Here is a 12318-nt window from a genome sequence, read left to right on the forward strand (position 1 = left end):
TTGGGTCTTCTTGGAATGAGATAAGTATCTATTTTACTTCCTTCTTACTTTTTATACTCCCCACCTTCCAAATCAACATTTAACTAATTAACATACAAATTTATACATTCATTTAACACACAGGTATAAGTGCCCACTCTAAAAGTCTATCTAGTTAGTATGGGTGGAAGAGGAAGCTGGGCAGAGTCTTGCTACCCCCAGGGAATTTAACAGCTTCATATCTGATTCTGATTTTTTTAAGGCAAAGAAAATATTAAAAGAGTGGAAAATGTCACAGGTGGCAGACAACATAGAAAAGTCTCAGTAACATGCCATAGGTGAGAGTGGATGGGGAAGGACTCTGGAGCTTTAAAAGGACAGGGAAGGTGGCCCCTCTGATATCTGTACCATTTTCATAGGTACAGAAGCTCTCCTTCTCTCTGGAAGCAGAAGGACAGTCTTTTTGTCCTCATCACAGAAATGTATAAATATTTTAGCCGTTGTCTGACTATAACACTCATGAACTTGCCCAACTGCCCTGACCTCAATCACAGAAGCCTCCACCCAAATATTTGATGTCCTGACTGCTTGTTTTGGTTATAATTTACTTGGGTCTAGAGCACTTTGGGCAACATTTTCTTGTCACCCAAAGGAAGGAAGATTTTCCTTGAGGAAGGAAGTTTCCTTACTCAAAGTGAAATCATGCATTTAGCATGGGCAGACTACAAATGGCTCTTGAAATTCATTACTTCTCTTGAATCTCAGTTTTGCACTCCTCAGTTCCCTGTTCTTCACCAGAAATCTCCAGCCCTAAACTTCATTCTGGGTTTTGCTCAGCTGATGTACTGAATCTAGGAATACACACACACACACACACACACACACACACACACGAGTGTAAATTTACTTCAGATTCCCAATTTCCTTTAAAACAAAGAAATAGCAACATTATTTCAATATTGGCTCTCAGTATTTAAATGGTTTTCTTAATGACTATTTCTAGAGTTAGTACCCAGTATGAATGACTATGTTTAGTATTTAATACATGATTTTTTATTTTAAAAAGTTACAGGTGGCTCTATTATTCCTTGTTGGGGTTAAATAGCACAAAGCTTTTGGCTCCTGCAGTTGCTTCCATCTTTCTAATTGAGGGATTTCTGCTACTCACCCCCTTCATCCCTTTCTCAATTTGACATTTTTACAACTGGAATGAAGACAGGAATTAGTGTTTTGAAATACTACATCTACAGCTTATTCATAACATAGTTCAGCAGGAAGAAGGAAAGGTCAGATGATTTTAGGCTTGCAATTTGGGTACCTAAGAACTCTAAGTTGAATTCCCTAAATTGTACTGGTCCTTCTTTATTGCTTATTAAGGCTTGACATGAATGAGGCATCGAATGACATATTTTAAAGCTTAGGAGCTTCTGTAGTGAAAGGTCTGGGGATTCACAAAAGTGAGTAAAATGAAAATCCACCTTGATATTCTACATCATCAGCAGCATAAGTCCAGTGATGACAGACAGCTATGTCTACTGGAAAGTTTTGCTGAATTTGCCTTTATTTCATCTTCACCGTCACTGTCTTCTTTCAAGACTTTTCATTTGTCTCCTAGATTGGTAAAAAATACCAGTTGCTACTTCTCTTCAGTATTATTCTCCATTTAATTTCCATGTTACTATCAAATATTTTGAAATTACAATCCTAATGATTCTCTCACCTTCTTAAAGCCATTGAATGGTTGTTGCCTTCACAATAGAGTTCAAACTCCTTAGCAGAATGTACTACAGTGTTAATATTTTATGTCCTAATGAGCTCTTGGACTTCTAATCTCACACGTCCCTTTAAGCATCTTGAATTCTAGCTACGCTGAAGTAGTGCTCAAACATTACAGTATCCTCCTGTCTCTGTGCTTTACATATGTTGTATCCTAGCTACTTGAAAATACTTAATCCCCTTTCCTCTTACCTAAGAGCTATGGATCCTATAAAAGTGTCCTTTCTGTTGAGTGGTTTTGTTTTTGTTTTGTTGTTGCTGTTCTTTTTTAGTTTGAGTTGGGTGTTTTCCCATTTGGTTCTCATCACTCCTTGGGCTAGTCTGCATCATTGTATCCATGACACCATATTATAATCCTCCACCTATATTTCTATCTTCCATGATAACCTGTAAGCTCTGTGAGGTCAGGGACTATGCTTTATTTACTTTATTCCCTAGTATATTGCACAGTACCTGGCACACTGAAAGCCAGGTGTGTTGAATGACTTAATAGGTTTCTGAGTTAACCAGTTAATGAGATGGTCATTTTTCAATATGTAAAAGCTGGTTCAGATAATAGCACTTTATTGCTACACTCCCCATTATGGAAGCCTTGAATGCCAGGATGGTGTTCATGCAGATTCTTGTTTTCACCTGGGTGTCCTGGCATTCACTCAGAACAGATGATGTTTGTCTGAAAAGTCTTTGATCCACATCCATTTTTTAAAATCTATTTTAGCTAGGTATAGAATTAGAATTTGATCATTTTTTTTCTCTTTCAGTGATTCAGAGATAGCATTTCACTTTCTTCTTTTGAATAATTTTTGTGGTCATTCTTATCTTTCTCTGTACAGAAACAAAGTTGCTTTTAAGATTTTTTTTATTGCTGATTTTCAACAATTTCATTATGATATGCTTTGGTGTGACCTTATGTTTCCTCTGTGGAGTTCATTAAAATTCTTGGATCTATGGTTTTATAGTTTTTATCAAATATTAATAAATTTCAACCATTGTTTCTTCATATATTTTTTTCTGCTTCATCCCCCTTTCTGGGACTCAGACATTTCAGACTACTTGAAATTTTCCTATGGCTTATTGAAGCTATATTTATTTTTTGTGGTCTCTTTTTTTCTCAGTACTTCATTTTCAGTAATTATTATTGTCAAGTCTTCAAGTTTACTGATCATTTCTTCTGAAATATTCAATCTCCTGTGAATCCTATCCTGTTATCTTTTATAATTTTGGATGTTGTATTTTTATTTTTTAAAGTTTCATTTGGTTCTTTTTTATATCTTTTCATTATGTTAATGATTTCCCTTAGAGTGTTATTGGACTCAAGTCATATTAGACTTGTTGACGGATGAGATGTACCTATTTATAACATTTTATCTTAATCATGTACCATCTTGTTTTTAGATATGCCTCTTGAAATATTGTAAACACTTGAAAAAAATGTGTAGCAATGCCTTACTGTACATGAGGCTGTCATGTTGTTCACAGGCTTCATCACTTTCTCTCTCAATCAGATATAGAATACCAGTAAACAGTTGTAGAGGAAATACATAATTTTTAAAGTATAGTTGATTTACAATATTATATTAGTTTCACATGTGTGACATAGTGATTCAATATTTTTAAAGATTATACTCCATTTAAAGTTATTACAAAATAATGGCTATATTTCCCTGTGCTGTAAAATATATTCATATTGCTTATCAATTTTATACATAGTAGTTTGTATTTCTTAATCCCGTACCCCTATCTTGCCCCTCCCACCTTCCCTCTCCCCACTGGTAAGCACTAGTTTGTTCTATATACTTGTGATTCTGTTTCTGTTTTGTTGTATACATTTATTTGTTTTATTTTTTTTTAGATTTCACATATAAGTGATAACATAGAGTGTTTGTCTTTCTCTGTCTGACTTATTTCACTGAGCATAATACTCTCTAGGTCCATCCACATTGTTGCAAATGGCAGAATTTCATTCTTTTTTAAGGCTGAGTAATATTCCATTGCATGTGTGTTTGTGTGTGTGTGTGTGTGTGTGTGTGTATCTATAAATATCGTTTCTTCTTTATCTGTTCATCTGTTGATAGACACTTAGGTTGCTTTTATATCTTGACTATTTTAAATAGCACTGCTGTGAACACTGGGGTGCATGTATCTTTTTGAATTAGTTTTTTCATATTCTTCAGATATATACCCAGGAGTGGAATTTCTGGATCATATGGTAGCTCTATTTTTAGTTTTTTGAGGAACTTCCATGATGTTTTCCACAGTGACTGCACCAATTTACATTTCCACCAACAATGTACGAGGGCTTCCTTTTCTCCACATCCTTGCCAACATTTGTTATTTGTGGTCTTTGATGACAGCCGTTCTGACAGGTTTGAGGTGATATCTCAGTATAGTTTTGATTTGCATTTCTCTGATGATTAGTGGTGTTGAGCATCTTTTCATGTCCCTGTCAGTCATCTGTATATCTTTGTCCATTCAGATCTTCTGCCCATTTTTTAATTGAGTTATTCGTTTTTTTGATATTGAGTTGTATGAGCTGTTTATATATTTCAGATATTAATCCTTTATTGGTCATATCATTTGCAAACATTTTCTCCCATTCAGTAGGTTGTCTTTTTTTTTTGTCAATAGTTTCCTTTGCTGTGCAAAAACCTTTAAATTTAATTATGTTCTATTTGTTTATTTTTGCTTTTATTTATTTTGCCTTAGGAAATAGATCAAAAAGTATATATTGCCACAATTTATGTCACAGTGTTCTGCCTGTGTTCTCTTCTAAAAGTTTTTATTGTTTCTGGTCTTACATTTAAGTCTTTAATCCATTTTGAGCTTATTTTTGTGTATGGTGTTAGAGAATGTTCTAATTTCATTCGTTTACATGTAGCTGTCCAGTTTTCCCAGCACCATTTATTGAAAAGACAGTCTTTCTCCATTGTGTATTCTTACTTCCTTTGTCATAGGTTAATTGACCTTAAGTGTACAGGTTTATTTCCGGACTCTCTATTCTATACCATTAATCTATGTGTTGGTTTTTGTCAGTACTATGCTGCTTTGGTGACAGTACCTTTTTAGTATAGTCTGAAGTCAAGGAGTATGATATCTCAAGCTTTGTTCTTTTTTCTCAATATTGCTTTGGCAATTTGGGGTCTTTCGTGGTTCCATATAATTTTTGGAATTATTTGTTCTAGTTCTGTGAAAAATGTCATGGTTATTTTGATAGGGATTGCATTAAATAGGTAGATTGCTTTGGGTAGTATGGGCATTTTAACAATATTAATTCTTCCAATCCAAGAACAGGGAATATCTTTCCATTTCTTTGTATCGTCTTCAATTTCCTTCATCAGTGTTTTATAGTTCTCAGAGTATAGTTCTTTCACCTCCTTGTTAAGTTTATTCCTAGACATTTTATTCTTTTTGATGCAGTTTAAAAGGGATTGTTTTCTTGCTTTCTCTTTCTGAAAGTTCATTTTTAGTGTACAGAAAAGCAACAGATTTCTGTATATTAATCTTGTATCCTGCAAGTTTATGAATTCGTTTATTAATTCTAATAGTTTTTTTCATGGCGACCTTAGGGTTTTCTATATATAGTGTCATATAACCTGCAAATAGTGACAGTTTTACTTCTTCTCTTCCAATTTGGATGCCTTTTATTACTTCTTCTTGTCTGATTGCTGTGGCTAGGACTTCCAATACTATGTTACATAGAATTGGCAAGAGTGGGCATTTTTGTTTTGTTCCTGATTTTAAAGGAAATGCTTTCAGCTTTTCATCACTTAATATGATGTTAGCTGTGGCTTTGTCATAAATGGCTCTTATTATGTTGAGATATATTCACTCTATACCAACTTTGATGTGAGTTTTTATCATGAATTGGTGTTGAATTTTGTCAAATGCGTTTTCTGTGTCTATTGTTATAATCGTGAGGAAATAACTCTTTTATTTATGATTGCTACTGGCAAATACATATATTGATCATAATGTAGTCATATTAATCAGAATTGGGCTAAATGTAGTCTTTAATTTGTAGACCTATATATCATTTATTAAATGTTTTCATCTAAATTTTCTCATTTGATACCAGCAACAGTCCTATGGTATATAATATCCTTTTCTAGGTTCTAATTATGCTCTCCTTTTCATTTGGGGAACAAGAAATCAGAAACAATAAGGAATTGTACAATGTTTATTATTTTACCATGGTCTTTTGATACCTAATGCACACTTCTGTTTTCAAAAATGTTACCATATAGCAGTAACTGTATTAATAGGAGGTAAATAATAGTAAGAAAATATTACCCATTTTATTGTCACACCAAAAACAATTAATGACTAATGTTATACATGCCCCCTCTTTGCTTTTGTTCATGTGTATGTGTATATGTCATGTTTATAGCAAGGACAAATTTTAGTGAGATATTTTTGGTTTGTTTTCCTTTGTTCATGTTATGTTAACCTTGTATCATTATTTCAGTGATCTTTTCATACAATAGCATTGTCTCTCCAGAAATGAGTCATAATGTGAGTTGTTTGTACAGTAGAGGTTCTATTTTTTGAAAATTTGATTTGGAGCAATCTGAAAATTCTATGACAAAAGTGTGAATTTATAAATAAGAAAATAATACTCTGAAAGCCCATATAACTTTAATATATAAAAGCAACCCTCATTCAGAAATTATTGATTCTTTGTTGGCACAAATTCTAGTAACCTTGGTTTCTAGATTTCCTAAACCATATCACATTTACAGCACAAAATGTGTCAGTGATAACTGTGTCATTTTCACTGAGTATTTATTGATTAGTTGATGTAGGTGAAGCCCTGCAGTATACTCTGCAGCTACAAAAATGTAGAACACATGGTCCTATCTTCAAAGATCTCAGTATCAAGTTAGAGAAACTTCACATATATAAAAATACTAGTAACAGTAAAAAGTAGAACACTCAGACATCAAAAAACAGTTACAGAAGAATGTTTCCAGGTATTAGAAGAGGGAATAGAATGAAATAATTAAAGTCTATAATTAAAGAGTGACATAGAAAACTAAAACAAAAACAAAAGCAAAACAGATATAACCAGGACTTCCCTGGTGACGCAGTGATTAAGAATCTGCTTGCCAATCCAGGGGACATGGGTTCGAGCCCTGGTCCGGGAAGATCCCACATGCCACGGAACAACTAAGCCTGAGAGCCACAACTACTGAGCCTGCGCTCTAGAGCCCGCGAGCCACAACTGCTGAGCCCTCGTGCCACAACTACTGAAGCCCGCGTGCCTGGAGCCTGTGCTCCACAATAGAAGCCACTGCAATGAGAAGCCCGCGCACCACAACGAAGAGTAGCCCCCACTCACCGCAACTAGAAAAAGCCCATGTGCAGCAACAAAGACCCAACACAGCCAAAAATAAATTAATTAATTAATTTAAAAAAAAATTAAAAAACATATAACCAACACAGCATTGAAATATGAGGCCATGTTCTTTCCATTCACTGAGAAACAACATGGCCTCAACTGTTTCACCTCAACTGTTTTTAAGGATGTCATCATAAAATTTACATACAGAACTTGGTTAGCTAAAGCTAGTTAGGCCCATATAGCACAAACAAAATCAGCTCCATAGCAATAGTGATCTAACATAGTGGTTACAAGGGTCAAGGATGGGCTCAAAAGTCATACTGCCTGGGGTTGATGTCCCAACTTCATCAACTGCAAACTTGGACCAATTTTTAACCTGTGTCTTGATTTCTTCATCTGAAAGGGAAAATAAGAATACATTCATTGTGGAGTTATTGTGAAGATTGAAACAAAAATTGTAAAGCACGTAAAACAGTATCTGATACACAGGTAAATTTCAATACATGCTATTACTTAATAATAATACAAGCAACTGTGTCAGTAACACTTACCTATGTACCAGGCACAGTTCTAAATTTTTTACATCTTTTAACTCACTCAGTCCTTGAATCAACCCTAGGAGGGAGTTACTGCTATTATTCCCATTTTCCACTTGAGAAAACCAAATCTCAGAGATATAAATAATTTGCTCAAGGACTACCTACTTAAGTAGAAGAGTCATCATTTTAGCCAAGTGCTTTGTCCCTAGAGCCCTTTGTAATGTTGCCACCACAATATTGTTCATAATAAAACATATAAATATTAGAGCCACCTGAAAATATATTAAGCCACTGATTTGCTGAGGCAGTGATCATCTTTTCACCAAAGGATTCAAAAAAAAGGCATCCAGTTAGGTGGCCGGACTATATAGTCTGTGTAGCTGCTAAGTATTTATTAAGCTAATGCTGGGCCATGGTCAATCAACAGTAAAAGAATGTTTTATTTTTATTGTTTAAGGATGTAGATATGTTTATACCCACTGAAGAATGTATACTCTCAGAAATTGCTTAAATGTGGGGTGTAAAGCTCCAATTATCTTTCAAAAATATATCTATAATTATATATATGATTTATATATAATTTCATATATACAATTATATATAAATTTTCATTCTCCATATATACAGAAAAAATTTCTTCACCAATCCAGGAGGTGCTTTAGTTTATTGTTTTAACACACAGGCTCTAACATTAGACAAATCTGGGTTTGCGATCTAGCTGGATCACCTATTTGTGTAAAATTTTCATTGTGACGTGGGGGAAATAACAATATCCACACGATAAAATTATTGTTAGGAATCACTGAGAAAATTCATTAAAAAGTATCTAACATAGCACATGGCAAGTGGTAAATACTCATTAAGCATTATTATTCTATTTTGTAAATGAAATGTTAATTTATTAGTAAGTGCAAAGGCAAACACGTGGGAATATTTGTCAATAGCAATTAATTTAATAATGAACATTATTCTTTATTTTATGCTTTTTATTACCAAATATAAAACCCATACAGAAAAGTAGACAAATCATGAATGTACAGTGTGTGTGTTTGTGTGTGTGTGTGTGTGTGTGTGTGTGTGTGTTTATGGCAGGGGTTGGGGATGGGACGAGATCCAGTGGTGTGAGAAAAGCTTAGTCTGCGAATCAGGAGATCTAAATCCAGATTTTAATCTGTCCCCAACTCACCCTGTGACCTGGAAACAATTACTTTCTCTCTCTGAATATTTATCTTATCTCTAAAATGAAAGACTTGGGCAGGTTGATTCCTATGATTTCTTCCTATTTCAGAGTTCTGGGACTAAGTGGTCAAGAGACAAGAGAAAGAATAAGTTTAATGCATATAAAAAGGCTAGAACTGGTTTAGATAGCACAGTGGATTCCTGAATCTTTAAGTTAAATAAAGGGACATTTGGGTCATTGCCACTCTCATTTGAGAACTTAGTCCAGTAAACAGTTTCACTTGGACAGTAGTCTTGGCATTTCAGGTCAGGTCTAAAATTAAGAAATCATATTTTCATGCCAAAGGGTAAAAGAGCTTTCCAAGCTAGAGCATTGCCAAAGATTTCCTAATAAAGATATACAGCCCAATCAGTGAGTTTTAATCCGTTCAAAGCCTTTTAAAAACTTGACTTTGCTTTCAGTGTATTGCAAAATTAAATGTTTATTTCTGTTGAAAATGAACTCTTTCAAGTCCTGTTTTCTAGATAATCTAATGGAAGTTAGAGCTCAGTCACAGGAATATGTTTGTAATATTAAAACAAGATGATGTATCACTTTGCAGGCTAATACATCACTTTCCTTAAAATATTAAAAAAATATATTCAGTTACCTAAAAAGAACCTTTATGGAGGGGTAATCAAGTATTGTCAAGGGAAGCTCTGTTGCATTCCTCTATTTACCCCTGAAGTTCATCTTTCCCTTTCTTTAGATTTCTCTTTTTTAATTTCAAAAATGAACATAAATAGCTTTATTGAAGCATAATTGACACACAATAAATAACTCATACACAATTTGATCAGTTTTGACAAATGTATAAACCTAATGAAACCATCACTGCAACCAACATAGTGAACATATATGTAAATCCCTTTTGAAATCCTCCCTCTCACCACTCATTCCCTGGTTCTTTCAACCAGGTACAACTGATCTGCTTTCTGGCACTATAGACTAGTTTGCATTTCTAGAGTTTTACAGAAATGGAATCATATTGTATGTACTTTTTTTTGTCTAGCTTCTTTCACTCAGCATAATTATTTTCAGATTCATCCATGTTTTGTGTGCATAAATAGTTCATTCATGTTTATTGCTGAGTAGTATTCCATTGTATGAATACACCCATAATTTGTTTAACCATTCGTCTGTTGGTGGATATTTGAGTCTTTCTCAGTTTTTGTTTATTGCAAATAAAAACTGCCATGAACATTTGTGTATAGGTCTTTGTGTAGTCATATGCTTTCATTTTTCTTGGGTAAATGCCTAACAGTGGGATGACTGTATTCTATGATAGCTGTATGTTTTATTTAAAAAAAAAAAAAAAGATTGTGAGTAAAGGCAATTTTATTTATTTATTTTCAGTCTGGATGTTTTCATTTATTATTATCTTTTTTTTCCTTATTTCGCTGATTTAGAACTTCCAGTGCAATGTTAAATGGAAATGGTGAGAGAAGACGTCTTTGCCTTGTTACTGCCCTTACAGGCAAAGCGTTCAGTCATTCTCCATTAAGTATGAGTTTAGCTGTAGATTTGCCATAGATGCCCTATGTCACTTTGAGAAAATTTGTTTCCATTCCTAGTTTTCTGAGAGTCTTTATCAGAAAAATATTAGATTTTTGGTAAATGTTTTTCTTCATTTATTGAGAAGATCATATGGTTTTTCTCTGCTCTCTCTTTCTCTTTTGGAGAGGTTGTTAATATGGTGAATACATTGATTTTTTTGTGTTATACCAACCTTGAATTCCTAGGGTAAACCTCCACTGATCAAGGTATATTATGCTTTTAATATATTTGTGTTTCAGTTTGTTAAAACTTTGTTAAGAATTTTTACATCTATAATCATGAAGGATATTGATCTGTAGTTTTTTTTTTCTTTTGTTATAATGTCTTTGTCTGCTTCTGTTATTAGATAAATACTGGTCTCATATAATGAGTGTGATGTATTCCTTTCTCTTCAATTTCTGGCAGAATTTGTGTAGAATTGGCATTATTTCTTCCTCTTAGGTAGAATTCACCAGGGAGACCTTCCAAGCCTAGAATTATTTTTACTGAAAGGTTTTAAACTACAAATTCAATTTCTTTAATATATATAGAACTAGTCAGTTTATCTATTTTTTCTTGAATGAGCTTTCATAGTTTGTGTCTTCCAAGATATTTTTTCATTTCATCTAAGGTATCACATTTATTGGCATTAATTTGTTAATAATATTACATTATTATCTTTTTAATATATGCAGAATCTGTAATGATGTCACCTCTCTTGTTTCAGATCTTGGTAATTTGTGTGTTTCTTCCCTATCTTTTCTGACTAATCTGATTATAGGTTTATCAATTTTACTGATCTCAAAAATTCATCTCTTGGCTTAATTTATCTTTCCCCTATGTTGTCCTTTTTCCTATCTTAGTTTTTTCTGTTTTGATCTTTATTACTTCCTATCTTTTCATACTTTGTGTTTAGTTTGCTTTTTTAATTCAATTCCTTAAGGTAGAGATTGAGATCATTAATTGGAGGTATCTCTTCTTTTTTAATATAGGTGTTTATTACTATAAACCACCCCTCATTTCCCTTGATATATGACAAGAAATGAAAGTGAGGTTATAAAAACAATGAATAGTAAAGAATTAAAATTTATCATTATTATGGGAGAATGATCATAGCAATTAGTTCATCTTAGGAAATTCCTTGACCTAAAGTTTTAAGGTTACTTGCAGTATATCTGATTTTAAGATGAAGTTTAAAATGTGTTCAAAAGTACTACACTTCTTTAAGATGGAGGAAGCCCCAGGAATAAATGTAGCAAGATTAAATACCAATGAAGAAAGCACATCTCAGTAAAATTAGGTCTTTTTTAAAAATATAATTTCCATTAAAAGTCATTTTCATTTGTTTATGTTTCAATAATTGTATATATTTTATTTGTTTTAAAGCATCAATAAATATTAAAAGCAAGCTGATGTTTACAGTTAACTCATCTATACAAGTATTAACTGTCCTGAAAATTCCTGAAGGGAATCTGAGTTAACACACTTGTCTTAAATATGTCATCCTCTTAAAACAGTTGATTAATAATTTAAGATATATGGTATTTTCACTCAAAGTTGCCCATGTAAAATTTGTTAATTAAATGCAGTATTGTTAGGGAACTTTTTTTTTTTCCATAATTATGATAACCCATAAAGTAATTTAGGAGAGAGAGGCAGACTCATGGGGTGATGAATTAGGACATCATACATATGACACTCAAACTAATTGTCAACCTGCTACTAAAACATTAGACCAAATAATCACCAGTCTGACCACTGGGAAGAGTCTTCACTCTTCACTTGGACCATCATTTCCATTCCTCCAGCGACAAGATGTTCACCATTTCCACCTTTGGTCAACTCTGAAGGTCAAGAGTTTCCCCCTTTAGATTTTTAATCTCCATTTTTTCCTTTCATGAAGTGGGAATAATACTAATCTTGACTAC

General features: G+C 33.3%; 1 long non-coding RNA gene across 1 annotated transcript in view; it reads left to right on the forward strand.

The window, feature by feature from the left end:
• The window catches only part of LOC133105407 (uncharacterized), a 228813-nt gene that overhangs the window by 28434 nt on the left and 188061 nt on the right, over positions 1-12318 (forward strand). The gene's annotated exons all lie outside the window — the stretch shown is intronic.

This window comes from Eubalaena glacialis, chromosome 14 (genome assembly GCF_028564815.1).
Source record: "Eubalaena glacialis isolate mEubGla1 chromosome 14, mEubGla1.1.hap2.+ XY, whole genome shotgun sequence".
Lineage (NCBI taxonomy): Eukaryota > Metazoa > Chordata > Mammalia > Artiodactyla > Balaenidae > Eubalaena > Eubalaena glacialis.